This window comes from Peromyscus eremicus, chromosome 10 (assembly GCF_949786415.1).
Source record: "Peromyscus eremicus chromosome 10, PerEre_H2_v1, whole genome shotgun sequence".
Taxonomy (NCBI): Eukaryota; Metazoa; Chordata; class Mammalia; order Rodentia; family Cricetidae; genus Peromyscus; species Peromyscus eremicus.
In genome coordinates this window covers 89,049,401-89,063,320 of record NC_081426.1, presented here as the reverse complement: position 1 = coordinate 89,063,320, position 13,920 = coordinate 89,049,401, and positions in this window count along the sequence as shown.

Here is a 13,920-nt window from a genome sequence, read left to right as displayed (position 1 = left end):
CCACCAGGGCACCTTAGCCCAACCCACCCACCAAGGCCTCCCACGTGCTGTATCACACACACACACACACACACACACACACACACACACACACACACACATATCCATTATCTTTGTAAGTTGACTGTCTCAGGTGTTTGCCACAGTAATGGAAAGCTAACACAACCCTTCTGTTTTTTAAATAAAAATTTTCATCTTTCATTAGCAGGAGCTTTGCTTAATAAAATAATTCCCATAACTATAAAAAGTAGTGATGAACTGTTCAGCTTTAAAACAAGCCAAGAAAAGAGGTGAGGAGGCAAATGTTGACCCCTTGCGGAGACCCAGAACCCCCAAGGGAAGGCCTACCTTTCTTTTGCTTGCACTCAGCCAGAAGACAGGAGTGCTGGCTGTCCATCAGCACTCCCACAGCCGTGGCAAATATAGACTGAAAGAATCAGAAGACGACAATGAATACCAGTGAATGGGAGTGACCCAGAAGATAGTAGAAGACATTGCCTGTCTTACCCCTTTAATGACTTTTGTTATTTCCTTAATGCTATTATGGAAGAAAAGCTTTAGTGTGATGAGAAAAAAAAAAATCACCCATTAAACATTAAAATTTTCCCCATCCAGAAGTAATTCATGCTGACACCAGTGTGTGGTCTTTCTGTGTTTTCTTCAAGCACACGCATTTTTACAATGCTCCTAGTTATTGGTCCTGCATGAGGGAGCAAGGCCGATGTGGCATCCATGGCTATCATGCAGCATTTGCCCAGGGCTTGTGAGAGCAACAATGTCACACCGTTTTGATCATAGCAAGCTGCTCTGCTGGTTTGTGTTCACGTCAAGTTGACAAAAGCCGAAAAGAAAAGAGGGACCCTCCGCCTTGATTAGAAAACGAAGGTGGACAGATCCTGAGGACCGACACCTGAAGATGATCTCTGACCTCCACAGGCAGTGTGAGCGTGTATACACACACACACACACACACACACACACACACCATGCATGCACACACATGCACACACATGTTAGACTTGGCCAGGCTGGTCAGATATGTTCAAGGCAGGTCCTGAACACATTCACCTAAAGCTGCAGGCCTCTCAGCTCCCCTTTCTTTGTCTAAACTAACCAATCCAAAATGAGGGGAGAGAGACCTCTCCCGGGTGTGGTGGTTTGAATGAGAAAGGCACCCTTTGGCTCATAGATTTGAATACTTGGTCAGGAACGGCGCTATCTGAAAGGATTAGGAGGTGCGACCTTGTTGACAAAGTGTGTTACTGGAGTGGACTTTCAAAAAGTCCAAACCAGGCCCGTTCTCTGTCTCTCTGTCTCTCTGTCTCTCTCTGTCTCTCTCTGTCTCTCCCTCTCCCTCTCTCTCTTTCTCTCTTTCTCTCTCTCTGTCTCTCTCTCTCTGTCTCTCTCTCTCTGTCTCTCTCTCTCTCTGTCTCTCTCTCCCTCTCTCCCTGTCTCTCTATGTCTCTGTCTCTGTCTCTCTCTGTCTCTCTCTCTGTCTCTCTCTCTCTGTCTCTCTCTCTGTCTCTCTCTCTCTGTCTCTCTCTTTCTCTCTGTCTCTCCTGCCTGCAGATCCAGTTGTAAAACTCTCAAGCGGTTTCTCCAGCACCGTGTCTGCCCGTGTGCCACCCTGATGATGATGGACTAAACCTCTGCATTGTAAGCTATTCCCAGTGAAACGTTTTCCTTTATATGTGTTGCTGTGGTCATGGTGTCTCTTCACAGCAACAGAGTACTAAGACACCAGGCCACGAAAGACACTTTTTTTTTTTTTTTTAAACCTATTGCTGCCTTTTATGTCTGGGATTTAAGATTTTTTCACGGCCTTCTTTAATAGGTGGGAGAAAATGAACCTAACCAAGACTCCTAGATAGCAACATTTTTGTGACTGCCCTTAATAGAGTGTCTGCTTGGCATGCACCAGGCCTTGGCTTCATCCTATCCCCATACACACACACACACACACACACACACACACACACATGCGCGCACGCACGCGCGCGCACACACACACACATGCACACACACACGTACGCATACACACACACAGAGGCACACACGCAGAGGCACACACACACACACACACACACACACACACACAGGAAGAATGTCATACACAATGACAGCAGTAGGTAGGTAGGGTGGGTCTATAACCCAAGATGGCCTCTCTGACATTTTGACTTTGGTCCTCTAGTCTCCAGAATCATAAAGAATAAATTCTTCTTTCCAGAGCTCTCTGTCCCCAGATGTCCTGCCTAACCTCTTCCTGCCTAGCTAATGACCATCAGCTCTTATTAAACCAGTCACAGTGACACATCTTCACGCAGTGTAGAGGAAGGTCCGCACAGCTGTACCCACTGAGGGTCTTCACACAGTGTAGAGGAAGGTCCGCACAGCTGTACCCACTGAGGATCTTCACACAGTGTAGAGGAAGGTCCGCACAGCTGTACCCACTGGGGATCTTCACGCAGTGTAGAGGAAGGTCCGCACAGCTGTACCCACTGAGGATCTTCACGCAGTGTAGAGGAAGGTCCGCACAGCTGTACCCACTGAGGGTCTTCACACAGTGTAGAGGAAGGTCCGCACAGCTGTACCCACTGAGGGTCTTCACACAGTGTAGAGGAAGGTCCGCACAGCTGTACCCACTGGGGATCTTCACACAGTGTAGAGGAAGGTCCGCACAGCTGTACCCACTGAGGGTCTTCACACAGTGTAGAGGAAGGTCCGCACAGCTGTACCCACTGAGGATCTTTAAATTGCCTTGATTTGCAACTTTGTTCATAAAGCTGCTTCCACGTCAGAACACGGAGCCTGGGGTAACCTGGCTCCCTGTTTCCTGGGCTGTGGTCACTTAAATTAGGCTCCAGAATAAACCATCTCTCTCTCTCTCTCTTTTTAAATGTGCGTTGGTGTTTTTGCCATGGGTGTTGGGTCCCCTGGAACTGGAGTTACAGATGGTTGTGAGCTGCCATGTGGGTGCTGGGAATTGAACCCAGGTCCTCTGGAAGAGCAGCCAGTGCTCTTAACCTCTGAGCCAACCTCAGCCCCCCCTCCAGAATAAACTATCTTTATGTAAGAAACATTAAATACAAATCTTTTCTATCAAATATTATAAAACCTGTGTTTACAACAAGGAATTCAATATTTTCACCTTCCTTGCCTGTGAGCCTCCCCACCCAGTAAAGCCTTTGCTACACGAAGGTCCTGCCACTCTCTCAACTCAAGCTGTTTCCCCCTCTACTTCCTTCGCACCCACTCTTTTAAAACAAATGGAGACTGTGAGGTCAGCCCCAGCCAACAGGGAAAAGACACAGTCACCACCTGCGTTAGACTGAAAACCAGTGACTTCCTGTTCCCCTTCCAAGCGCTCCCCTCAATTGAGTAGTGATCTCTTTTTTGCAACTCTAAACTTTGTTTTGTTTTTTGTTGTTGTTTTGTTTTGTTTTTTTTTTCCGACACAGGGTTTCTCTGTGTAGTTTTGGTGCCTGTCCTGGATCTCACTCTGTAGACCAGGCTGGCCTCGAACTCACAGAGATCCTCCTGCCTCTGCCTCCCGAGTGCTGGGATTAAAGGCGTGCACCACCACCACCACCGCCCGGCTACAACCCCAAACTTATTTCTGACCCCTTTGTTGTGAGAGCTGTGACAGTCTTCACAGAAGAGGTGACGGTGAGTGTGTTCCTGAAACAGGAAGGGGACCCACAGAAATCCACTGAGCTTGTATTTAGAGTTGTTTGCTTCTTTTTAAAGAAAGTACTTCTTATTGTGCCCAAAATCAGTGAAGCCAAAACGTCAAAATTAATGTTAAATTTTTAATTTCTATCCACAAAATAAAAGCAGGCAACAAGCCAGTTTCAGCCTCCTCCTTCTTCCTCCTCCTCCTCATCTTCTTTCTCCATTATTGGGGGCTTTTGAGGAAGGACTTGATCTCAAACTTGTGTAGGTGAGGTCGGCCTTGAACTCCTGTCTTCTGCCTCCACCCTCCCGGGGCTGAGGTTACAGGTATGTGTCAGCATTCCGGGCTTATGCCCGCCTTCTTCAGACAGAAATGTGTGCCAGCTACAATCCAGACCTGGTGAACTGCCGTGATAGGAGCCTGTGGTGAGTTTATCTCAGGGCAGCAGATGACAAGCAGATTGGACTTTGACCACTGACTGTTGCCATGGCAACGCTGGCTCTGCAGCTGCTGCTAGCGGATGCATGGGGTGGGCAGCCGCACAGATCTACCAAGATCCCCATCTAGGGTGCTCAAGAGCAGCAGAGTCAGGAAAACCAAAATCCCCTACTTTAAGGCTGGCTGTGGTGGCGCACGCCTTTAATCCCAGTGTTTACTTGGGAAACAGAGGCAGGAGGATCTCTGTGAGTTCAAGTCCAGCCTGGTCTACAAATTCCAGGCCAGCCAGAGAGACACCATAAGACTCTGTCTTAAAACAACAGTAACAACAAAACCATCGCTGATAGTAAGGTGGCGTACACCAAGGGGCTGCATGCACATCTCTACTGATGCTCTCTTCCCATGTGACTTTCTGATTACTCTCCATCCTCAGTGTCCTCGTCTGGACAACGAGGTTAATAACTCAACAAAGGAATGAAAGGAAAGGAAGAGGACGTGACTATTCCTGAGGTGTGGAGAAGACTTTTATTGTAGCTGTAAGAGAGAAAGCTGGCAGAGGGAGAGTGCAGGATGAACATGGACCATGAGAGGAGAGAGGGGGATGATGGAGAGAGAAGCCACCAACCAAGAGATGCGGCCAGCCCAAGGGACCAGTGTAGCCAAAATGGCTGAATGATATAGCAATCAAGCTGGGGACCTTGGGGACGGGAAGCAGAAGCCCAGCCCCCCCACCCCACCCACCCCACCCACCCCCACCCCCACCCCGGGCTGGAGAAGTTTAGAGCAGCGGGTTGGGTGAGAAGTACTGGGAGGAGCAACAGGCGCTGACTGATGCTGGGAGAGCTGGCCCATGTCTGCTTTGATATGTTACTAGGCACCTCAGCCTTTTGTCCTGGATCTCTGAGACCTCACAATAACAGCATCTGCCTTGGTGATTTAAGAGCCAAGCCAGTTATATGATTAATTGTTTTGCTGGGTCAGTGGCGTCTGTAAGCCTTAGCTTTATTAGAGTCACTCTCAATGTCTTACAGTGGGAATGAGGAAGAGGCCATCTTCCCAGTGAGACTGTGACCCTCTGGCAAGTGAAGTGCTCTGATGATTCTCTAGATGGCCAAGTCTGCCATGTTCTTTGGGATCATCCCAGAGGTCTAGTGGTGAGCCTCTTTTCTAGCTCCCTGTGCAACTTTGAAAGTATCCAATTACTGCTATAAGTAGTTCCTTTCTGGGATTGGAGAGACGCTCAGTGGGAAAGAATACTTGCAAACCATAAGGACCTGAGCTCAAATCCCCAGGACCTGAGTTCAAATCCCCAGGACCCACTCAAAAAGCCAAATACAGCTGAACCCACTTGTTACTTCTGTGGGGCTTGTTGATGTCTGCCTAAAGAATATAGTGGAGAGTGACAGCGCAGGACACTTGATGTCTTCCTCCCCTCCTCTGGTCTCCATGAGCACAGGTAACACACACACACACACACACACACACACACACACACACACACACACACGTGCGCGCTCGCACGCTCTCCTTAAGACACATGAGTGGTGTTCATCTCCTACAGATAAATCCCGAGCACTCTACCCAGGTGAGTCCCTGTCTTAGTTGCTGTTCTGTTCTGCTGCTGTGAAGAGACACAATGGCCAGGACATTGGGGGCTGGTTTACAGCTTCAGAGGGTGAGTCCATGACCATCATGGCAGGAAGCATGGTGCTGGAGCAGTAGCTGAGAGCTGACATCTTATTCACAAGTTGGAGGCAGAGAGGAGAGAGAGAGAGAGAGAGAGAGAGAGAGAGAGAGAGAGAGAGAGAGAGAGCTGTGGGATGAGCCTTCTGTATGCTGTGAGTATGTATTACTCTCATTGGTTAATAATAAAGCTGTTTGGCCTATAGCAAGGCAGGATAAAGTTAGGTGGGACAATCAAACTGAGGACTGGGATGAAGTAGGGTGGAGTCCAGAGAGACATGAGCAAGCTCCCCCAGAAGCAAGATGCCAGAGGACTGGTAAAGCCACGGGCCATGTGGCAATATATAGATTAATAGACATAGGTTAATTTAAAAGTAAGAGCTATTAATAATAAGCCTGAGCTATTGGCCAAGCATTTTGTAATTAATAGAAGCTTTTGTGTGTTTATTTGGGGCCAAGCGGTCTGAACAAAAAAACTCCGCCTCCGTTTACAAGAGACTGGGCCTGGTGTAGGTGTTTGAAAACTCCAGTTCCATCCCCAGCAAAGCCCAGGCTGGACTCAAATCTCCATTCTAGACAGTACTTTTGTGTGTTAGCTCAGCCTCAGATGACTCTGTCCAGACCAACAAGCTCATCCTTGATCACGCCTGTCTCCCCGTTAGCTAGAAAGGAAAAAAAGAAACTGAGACATAGTTCAGTGGCTCTTTCAGGCCATTGGCTGCTATAAAGGAAGTACTACAGACCGGACCGGACCGCTCATAAACAAGTTGTTTACCAGAGCCCTGGAAGCCGAGGTCAAGATCCCCATGGGCTCAGTGTCTGGAGAGGTCCAGCTTTCTATTTCAGGGGCACAGTTCTCTGGGGATTTTGTTTTTTCACAATAGGAGAGCCCTCTTAAGGTTCCTTTCATAAGAACACTAATCTCCTTCGTGAGGACTCTGCCTGTGACCTACCCACCTTCTGAAGCCTCTACCTCCAAATGACTTTGAGCACTTGGGTTCAATGTGTGGCCACAAGCATTTAGTATATGGCAATGGTGTTGTCTATTTGTTGGCACACTCTTTAGATGCCAGAGACTGTGCTGTACCTCCAGTTAACACAGTCTGCCACAGACTTGTCAAATGTCTAAGCTGTTGAGCTCAATATACGATGGGATTTACAAATCTCCACTGAAAAATAAAAGTTCCTGAGATAATCAAGGAGAAATTACAATGCTCACCTCTATGCATGTTTAGTGTAGTACTTTTGCATTATTTGCTTTATTTCATTTTATGCATTTTGATGTTGTCATATGTGAGAGTTTTTGCCTGTGTATATGTATTTCCCTGCATGTATATATGTGTACCACATGAGGGCTTGGTGCTCACAGAGGTCAGAAGAGGTCGCAGGATACCCTGGAAATGGAGTTGCAGATGGTTGTGAACTGTCTAATATGGGTGCTGAGAGTTGAAGTCAGGTCTTCTGCAAAGTCAGCAAGTGCTCTTAACTATGGATCCATCTCTCCAGTTCCCTATGAAAAGACCTTTACTTCCCAGTCAAAGTTGTTTAGTTTGTAGTAAGTAAAAGCTAAGCAAGGTAACTGGGATAAAGCATAGGCCTTTCTGTGAGCACAGGGGAACTCACAGGTCTGACCAGCTATGCACTCAGGCTCACAGGGCATGACCAAGCAAGGTAACTGGGATAAAGCATAGGCCTCTCTGTGAACACAGGGTAACTCACAGGTCCGACCAGCTTTGCACTGGGTAGCTCCCAGGGATTGGACCAAGGAGCCAGAAAGCTCTCAGAAACGAGCTGTGTTGTCTCTCTGGCATGACCCCAAGCTGGATCTACCTTTGCTTGGCTGAGCATGTGTTTCTGTTTCTGCAAAGGGCCTTCTCAGATTCAACAGATACGATGCTGAGGGCCTGGGGGTGCTCCTCAGCAATGGCCTCAGAATCCTCCTTATAAGACCTGGCATTCACATACCAACAGGAGCTCACAGAACAAATTTACACCAGAATCAGTTCTGTAAGAGTGGGGGACGAAGTTTTTGGAGGTGTGAGAGCAGGTACACTGTGGTGTGACGGCAACAACACTTCAGGGAACAAAGACTTTGTAAATTTAAAAACCTTTGTTTTCATGCAAGTAGATATTGTACACGGAGCATACTCTCCCTCCCTCCTTCCCTTTCCTCACAAGACTTTGTTACTTTCAAGGAAAGCAGTGCCATGGGTATGTCTGCACATAAGCACATTATGACCTTCACGTTTAAAACAGATACTCTTTGCATATAATATGTGTCCTCATATAGCCACCTGAAATAGCTCACAGCCGAAGCCCAGGGGCTTTGGTTTTCCTTATCCAAAAATACCATCTGGTTACTCTGAGAAGTTATCAAAGTAACTGCAAAGATAATAATGAGATAAATAAAAATAGAACTCTGGAAGTTGTCCAATGGCCAAGTCGTGCTCAGGATGCAATTAGGCAGTTCGAGAGGGGCATCCATTTACTCAAGCCACTAGGGCACCATTGAAGGGATTCTTACTCCAGTAAATGAGGGTAAATAGGACCCCAGTGACTGGAAAACTTGAGGCTGTTTTGAAAAGTTCTAATTTGCACCCAGGGAGTACAGGGAGGAATCTGGGTGGAATAAATAGCCGGATAAATAATGCAAAAGCAGAGCCTGGACCAAGAAAGAAGCAAGGCGGAATGGAGAGAGCAGGTGCTGATGGGCATTTCAACATCCAGTCTTGGGAAGGAGAGCAGGGCACGCTGATCAGCCTTGACACTGGGCTGTCAGCAGGGCAAGTGTGCAAATGAACTCACACTTGAACATTCCTAGTTCAAGTCAGGGCTGACTCAGGACAGAGACCCCAACAGTGAGAAGCAGGAAGCTCAGAGGAGACTAGCAGGTCCCTCCTGGCCCTTTCCACACCTGCTCTTCTCACTGTGAACCCAACACAGAATTCCTCTTCCGTGGCACATAGAGTCAGTGTGAGGAGCTTTTCTGTCTCTTCACAGGTAGTTTTTGTTCGCAGAGAGAATGTTATTTTCACTTTAGAAGTTACTATTTGAGGATAGTGAGATGCCTCAGGGGATAAAGCCCTTCCCACACAGCCCAACAATCTGAGTTCACTTTATAGTAGAGAGAGAACACAGTCCCAGAAGTTGTCCTCTGACCTCCACTCAGATGACATGGCCCACACTCAGACACAGATCATACACACACTACAATAATCAATAAAGTTAAACAGTAAATAGCATTCAAATTATTCAAACCCTATGTTTCTTAAGTTCTTAAAAAGTCAATGTTAAGAACTTAAAATTTGCTTTAGAAGTTCAGACAATGTCAACATTTTAAAGAATTTTAATTAAGTAAGTATATCCTCTTGGCTATTTCCAGGTAGACTGATACATTCATTATATTTGATTTTCTTCACCACTAAACTATGTAAATAAACAAAACCTTCCCGTGTTCTTGAATATCTTAAAATCTAACAAACTGCTAACACTTAAACTTAAAAATATGATCTGTTGCCAGATGGTGGCAGCACACAACTTTAATCCCAGCACTCGGGAGGCAGAGGCAGGTGGACCTCTGTGAGTTCTAGGCCAGCCTGGTCTACAGAGCGAGTTCCAGAACAGCCAGGGTTACACAGAGAAACCCTGTCTCAAAACCCAAAGGAAAAAAAAATGAGCTGTTACTTGTTCAAGGGCACAGATAATCTAGGTAAATGAGGGGCTCTCACAGCCTGATAACAGCAAAGATGTCCATGGCAGGTTTTGCCCTTCCCATCCCCCAGCCCCTCTGCCTTGCTAGACTGTCAGATTCCATTCCCAAAGCTAGACACCAGGGTCTGTTCCCTTAATTGGCCACCTCCTCCTCCTGAGGCTGCCTGCCACGGTCCTGCTATGGAAGTACTGAAGTCTAGAATCCAAAGCCCCCCTTTGGTTACCTTAATTAACCTGTCCAATCAAAATTAAACAACTTATCCTAACACAGGGGTTTCCCCTTTTACCTTTATCAACTGCCATTTGCTATGGACCACGACAGTCTCCTCTCTTACCAGAGGCAGTCCTTTGTCCCTCGGGGACAAATATCCTTTCCCCTCTCCCTGGTTCCCTTCCCCTTCTCCCTCATCCTCTGTCTCCTGTCTTTGTCTCTTATTCTCTGCCCTTTGTCCCTGGGGTAGGGGTGGGGTGGGCCCTTTGTGCTGAGATCTTGGTCTTGGGGTGTCTTGTGCCAATTCAGGTCTTTTCAATAACAAAGCTAAAATATTACTCTAATAGGCCGAATTATTTTAAGCATTTCTGTATCAAAAATGGATAGTTCAGGGGCTGGGGAGATGGCTTGGCAGTTAAGAGCACTGACTGCTCTTTCAGAGGACCTGGGTTCAATTCTCAGCACTTACATGGCGGCTTGTAAACATCTGGAACTCCAGTTCCTGGAGATCGGACCCCTTTTCTGGACTCTGCAGACATGAGGCATACATCTGGTGTGTAGACACACTTGAGGCAAATGCTCATTCACATAACGTAGGAATAAGGATAGCTTCAAAAACCTGTACAGTTCTGTTAGCCTGAACTATTTGTGTCTGGATGTGGTTCTCCCCAACAACCCTAAATTTAACGTTTCCTGAAAGCAAGAGGCTTGTCCCAAGAAGACCATATTCTACATCCTCCAGAGATAACTGCTCTGATGCGTAGGGGTTCAAAAGCCCCCAGAGGTTCCTAACAAGTCCTCAAGGGCAGACCTCCAGGACAGCTTTGCCTTTAGCCTTTGAGACTTGGGGAAGTTTTGTTACATGGTGCTGGGATTGAATCCAAGGTGTTGCACGGTACCTCTGCATGGATGGGAAATGATAGCTGAATGACCCAGCTTCATGAGGGCATGCTCACTTACAGAGCTAATCTATCTGTTAAGCAAAGATATGGTGCGTGGGTTGTCGGCAAATATGTTTTAATTTCTTTTAAATTAGAAGAAAGATCTTAACCTAATCTTAAAATAATAAGCGTATAATACCAAAATCAGCATGTGTTGCTGTTTTGAAAAGATGTTTCATATGGCACACACTGGCTTCCAACTCACTCAGCAGCTGAGGATGACCTTGAACTTCTGACCCTCCTGCCTCCACCTGGGATCACAAGTATATACTACCATGAGTTATTGCATGCAGGGTCTGAGGTTGAGTCTAGGAATCCGTGCACGAAAGGCAAATACTCCACTGCCTGAGCTCCATCCCCAGCCCTCAGCTGGAATTACAATGCAATGATGAAATATGACCTCAGTGCTTTTCCCATGGGAGGGGCCTGCTTTGGTCAACCATGCCACTGATCACTCTAGCCCACATTCCGGAGCCTGCGTCTCATCAGGACCACTTCTTCCTCCTCTTCTTCCTCTTCCTCACTCTTTCTTCTTTTATAGTGCTGGGGGTGGGACACGGGGACTTAGGCTAGGTAAGCCCTCCATCACTGAGCTACAACCCCAGTCCAGTTCAGTGAGACGTGGTCTCATCGTGTAGCTCAAAATGAACTCACGATCCTTTCGCTTTAGCCTCTGGAGTGTCAGGATTATTAGCAGGTGCTGCGACCCCTGGCTGGGACCTAATTCTTAAACCAGCTCACAGGACTCTGACACCCACCAAGCCAATATATTTTGCACTTTCCTGTCTCTTTTCACTCATCTGAATTCATAGAATTTAGGGTTTGGGTTTTTTTTTTCTGTCTTGAAGGATGTATAATCCTTTCACACATTAAAATGCTGTCCAATGAGCAAAAACAAAAATTGAATAGTCAAGCACGCTCTAAGGGAACCCATTCAAATGGTAAATAAGCACATAGAGCTGTCATTAGTCACCAGAGATATGGAAACTAAAACCACAGCGAGGCAGGATTGCACACCCACCAGAAGAGCGAAAATGTTTTAAGCTAACAAAACACAAAACGGTAATGCTTTAAAACCTGTTTTGGGGCTGGGTGCAGTGGCTCACGCCTTTAATCTCAGCGTTAAGGGGCAGAGACAGGTGGATCTCTGTGATGTCAAGGCCAGCCTGGTCTACATAGTCAATTCCAGGACAGCCAGGGATAAGCAGGGAGGCCCTGTCTCAAACCAACAACAACAAAAATTTGTTTTGGCGGTTTCTTAGCAGTCCTCCGCCCAGCAATTACTCCTATTACCACAGAGAAAACGTGAGGGTGATTCAGCCTCGCTGGGGAAAGTGGTCACTGGGGGTGGGCTTTGAAGGTCTACAGCGTCGTCCCCTTTCCTGCTTGCTCTGTTTCCTGTGTGCGGTTGGGTTGTTCTCGCTCAGCTTCCTGTTCCCAGGCCTCTGGCAACAGAATCTTCCCCACCATGGTGGACCTCTAGCCTTCTGGAACCGCAAACTGAAATGAATTATTTCTATAAATTGCTTTTGGTCATGGTGTCTTATCACAGCAACAGAAAGATGAGCACTGTGATGCTGAACAAATGTGTATGCCTTCCTCCTGCTGGCGTGCTTCCTATCAATTTAATTCTTGGGTCCAGATGAGCTATGGGGGACCACCATAGGATAAGAGGCTGATCAACTTCTAGTCGTTAACCCATAATGTGTTACCCACTGAAAGCAACAGTGTCCTTCCCCTGTCCTGCCTTACCTTTTGAACTGCCTGTGGAATGCGCCCTTCCCAGCACTCCTTCCTCGTCTGAGGGGAGCACCATGGTGTCTCCAGGAATCAGCCAGCCTTCAATCTAAGAACCATAACCTAGCAGGATATAGTGGCACATGCCTTTCATTCCAGCACCGGAGAGGCCGAGGCAGGTGGATCTCTGTCAGGTCAAGGCCAGACTGGTCTACATAGTGAGTCCAGGACAGCCAGGGCTGCATAGTAAGACCCTGTCTCAAAAACAGACAAGAGAATTCTGAGTGCCATACTCATGACCAGTCCCTGGCCCCAAAAGCAACCCAATAAAGGGGCCACTGATTCCTCCACTTGCTGGCTGAATAGTGCTCCCGGGGCACTGATCACCAATTCTTCAGGAAAAGACTGCAATAAAGCTTCATTGGTGCCTCTGTTCCCTTTAGCTTGTTTCCATGGGAAATGCTCGTGTTCAGTATCACATCCAGGGAACCTTTGATAGTAGAGAGCTTTCCTAGTGGCTGCAATAAGAAGTGCTGGAGAGAACATGCAGAAATGGATCTTTCACACCCTGCTGGTGGAAATGAATCTAGTACAGTCAGTACAGAAAACAGCTTGGGCAAAGTTCCTCCAAAAGTTAAAAGTGGAATTATCACAGGACCCACCAATTTCTCACCTCAGTATGTACCTCAAAGAAAGAACAATGTATCTCTATACAAAATTTGTATATAAATGTTGATAAGAACATCCTATGCAGGAGCCAGAAAGGGGAAACCACACAAATGTCTATCGATGGATGGACAAACACATGTGGAGTATCCAAGGTGGGTTTGTTTCTTGAGCTTTGGTTTGTGAGGCTGGGATTGAACCTAGGGCATGCTGCATCCCTGGTCCAGTGTGGCATAGTCTTTTCTTTCTTTCTTTCTTTCTTTCTTTCTTTCTTTCTTTCTTTCTTTCTTTTTTTTTAAGATTTATTTATTTATTATGTATACAGCATGTATGACTGCAGGCCGGAAGAGGGCACTAGATCTCATTACAGATGGTTGTGAGCCACTGTGTGGTTGCTAGGAACTGAACTCAGGACCTCTGGAAGAGCAGCCAGTGCTCTTAACCTCTGAGCCATCTCTCCAGCCCCTGACATAGTCTTATAAGGGGATATTATTCAACGGTAAGAAGAAACGGAAGTCCAGATGTACGCTACAATATAAGCAAAACTTAAATGCACTGTGAAAAAAAGTGAAAGAATCCAGACACACAAAGGAACAACTTTGACAACCTTTTTTTAAAGCCAGGGCTCATACAGCACTTGCTCAGTCTCTATGTCGCTAAGGATGACTTTAAATTTCTGATCCTCTTGCCTTTATCGCCTAAGTGCTGGGATCACAGGTGCACATTGTCACATCTGGTTTCATGTAGTCCTGGGGACCAAACCCAGGGCTTCTTAACAAATGAGCTATATTCCCAGCTGCATCCATCTGAGATTATTTTGAAGCAGATCCTAAACATCTTATAGTTCACCTACAAACACT